Here is a 3,120-nt window from a genome sequence, read left to right as displayed (position 1 = left end):
CACCAGCATCTGTTATTTTTTGACTTTCATTAATAGCCATTCTGACCGGTGTGATGGTATCTCATCATGGTTTTGATTTGACTTTCTGTAATGATTAGTTTGTTGAACATTTTTTCATACGCTTGTTGGCTACATGTATATCTTCTGAGAAGTGTCTATTCATATCCTTTGCCCACTTTTTAATGGGATTTGTTTTTTGCTTGTTGATCTGTTTAAGTTCCTTATATATTCTGGATATTAGACCTTTGTTGTATGCATAGTTTACAAATACTTTCTCCCATTCTGTAGGTTGTCTGTTTGCTCTGTTGATAGTTTCTTTTGCTGTGCAGAAGCTCTTTCATTTAATTAGGTCCCATCTGTCCATTTTTTATTTTGTCATACTTGCTTTTGGTGTCTTCGTCATGAAATCTTTGCCAGGTTCTGTGTCTACCATGGTATTTCCTAGATTATCTTCCAGGTTTTTTGTAGTTTGGGGTTTTACATTTAAGTCTTTAATCCATCTTGGGTTGATTTTTATAAATGGTGTAAGGAAAGAGTCCAGTTTCAATCTTCTGCATATGGCTAGCCAGTTATCCCAGCACCATTTGTTGAATAGGGATTTCTTTCCCCATTGTTTTATCAAAGATCAGATGGTTGTAGGTCTGTAGCATTATTTCTGGGTTCTCAATTCTGTTCTATTCGTCTATGTGTCTGTTTTTGTACCAGCACCATGCTGTTCTGGTTACTGTGGCCTGGTAGTATAGTTTGAAGTCAGGTAACTTGATACCTCCAGCTTTGTTCTTTTTGCTTAGGATTGCCATGGCTATTCGAGCTCTTTTTTGGTTCCATATGAATTTTAAAATAGTTGTTTCTAGGTCTGTGAAGAATATCATTGGTAATTTGATATAAATAGCATTGAATCTATAAATTACTTTGGGCAGTATAGCCATTTTAACAATATTGATTCTTCCTATCCATGATTATGGAATGTTTTCCCATTTGTTTGTGTCATTTCTGATATCTTAGGGCAGTGTTTTGTAGTTCCAATTGTAGAGATCTTTCACCTCCCTGGCTAACTGTATTGCTAGGCATTTTATTTTACTTTTTGTGGCTATTGTGAATAGAACTGTGTTTTTGATTTGGCTCTCAGCTTGGATATTGTTGGTGTATAGGAAAACTGGAAAGAAAACATAGCATCTACCATAACAAGAAAGCTCCAGATAAACGATACAATTGTAACTATTTTTCCCTCACAGAACTAAGGTTGCAGCACAACAAAGAAGCCTGAAATTTAAAGAAAGGCCCTTATTGGGATGTAAGCACTGTCATACCTGAGTCAAAGCATGAGATGAAGAGATGTTAGCTGCCATACAAACAGGATAAAAAAGAAAAAAGTGGGTCAGATGAAATATTTGAAAAAATAAAAATTATGGAAAACATGAAAATACATATCCAAGAAATGCATGGGACCCCATGCAGCATATGTGAGGGAAAAAATCTAACTAGACAAATAAAATCCAAACTGCTGGAAACCAAAAGTCAAAAGAAAATCTTGAGGACAATCCAAATAAGAATTATAGTAGATATCTCATTAGAATTTGTGCAACCCAGAAGACAATAGAGTGACATCTTTAAAGCATTGAAAGAAAGAAAAAAAAAAACTAGCATCTCAGAATTCTATGTTTTTTTATCCATTGCTAGAATCAGCAAGAATTCTATATCTTTTAAAATAAAATCAAATAAATATTGTTTTGAACAAACAAAAGATGAAAGAATTAACTATCAGCAGATCTGTGCGAGATGAAAAATTAAATGAGTACTTTAGCAGGAGGAATAAGATCCTAGAAACATAGTTGTACACAAAGAAATGAAGATTACAGAAATGCTGAAAAGGAAGGTAAATATCAAACACATTTTTAAGTTGATAATTATCCTGAAAGATAACCGAATGACTAAAGCAAAAGTAGCAGCCATGTAGTATATGTTGGTAGAATATTTACATCTAAAATTTATGAAAATGATAGCACAAAGGATGGGAAAGTGGACTTGGGAGTATAGAGCTGTGAGTGTGAGATCCTTAAACCACATGTGAAACATAATAGTTTGAAGGTAGATTGTAAATAATTAAAGGGATATATTAGCAGACCTACGGCAACCATTAAAAAGTTATAAAAGATTGTTTGTTTGTTTGTTTGTTTGTTTTTGAGACGGAGTCTCGCTCTGTCACTGGGCTGGAGTGCAGTGGCGCAATCTCAGCTCACTGCAACCTCCACCTCCCGGGTTCAAGTGATTCTCCTGCTTCAGCCTCCCGAGTAGCTGGGACTACAGGCGCCCTCTACCATGCCCGGCTAATTTTTGTATTTTTAGTAGAGACAGGGTTTCACTATGTTGGCCAGAATGGTCTCGATCTCACTTAGTGATCCACCCTGCCTCGACTTCCCAAAGTGCTGGGATTACAGGCATGAGCCACCATGCCCGGCCCCCAAAATAATATGTTTTTTAAAAGGCGATAGTGAGTGTAAAATGGAATCATAAAAATACTCCATCAATTCAGAACAGAAGGAAAAAGAGGGAAAAAAGGAACAAAAACTAAATAGAGTACATATAAAACAAATAGCAAGATGGCAGATTTAAATCTAACTGATGTCAATAATTACATTAAATTTCCCATGAAAATGCAGAAAGTATCAGATTGATTTTTGAAAAGCAAGACCAATATTTATCTGGTGAATGAGATTCCATGACCATGAACGTGGTTTACCCAGTGCAAGGCTTGTCCATTGCATGTTGGGTGTGCTGACCCCTGTGATTTCCCCACATGTGGAAAACCTGACTGTGGAATTTGTGCTAATTGGGAACTGTGTAATTGCTTTAGAAAAAATAAAAAGAGCATGGTACTCTTGTACGCTGTCTACAAAACAAACCCGTTGTACATATAAAGGCAAAATATGTTAAAAGTGATAAAGAAGGACCTTAAATAATAATAAAGGAGTAAGTTTAAAACAAGATATAAGAAGAGATAAAAAGCATAAATGTGTATGCAATTAACAACAGAGCTTCAAAATACATGAAGCAAAAACTGCTGGAGCTAAAAGAAGTAGACAAATTAATCATAGTTAAAACGTCTATACTCCTCTTTCA

At 35.3% G+C, this 3,120-nt stretch overlaps 1 non-coding gene across 1 annotated transcript; it reads left to right on the top strand.

Annotated features, from left to right (window-relative positions):
- Positions 1–2,694: 2,694 nt before the first annotated feature.
- On the top strand, positions 2,695–2,855 carry LOC117088947. The gene has a single exon (XR_004439446.1). It is a non-coding gene; the product is annotated as a U1 spliceosomal RNA (small nuclear RNA).
- Positions 2,856–3,120: the final 265 nt, after the last annotated feature.

This window comes from Trachypithecus francoisi, unplaced genomic scaffold, assembly GCF_009764315.1.
Source record: "Trachypithecus francoisi isolate TF-2019V2 unplaced genomic scaffold, Tfra_2.0 Lachesis_group10, whole genome shotgun sequence".
Classification (NCBI taxonomy): Eukaryota; Metazoa; Chordata; class Mammalia; order Primates; family Cercopithecidae; genus Trachypithecus; species Trachypithecus francoisi.
Note: the sequence above shows the minus strand (reverse complement) of the source record. Positions and strands in the feature narration are given on the sequence as shown.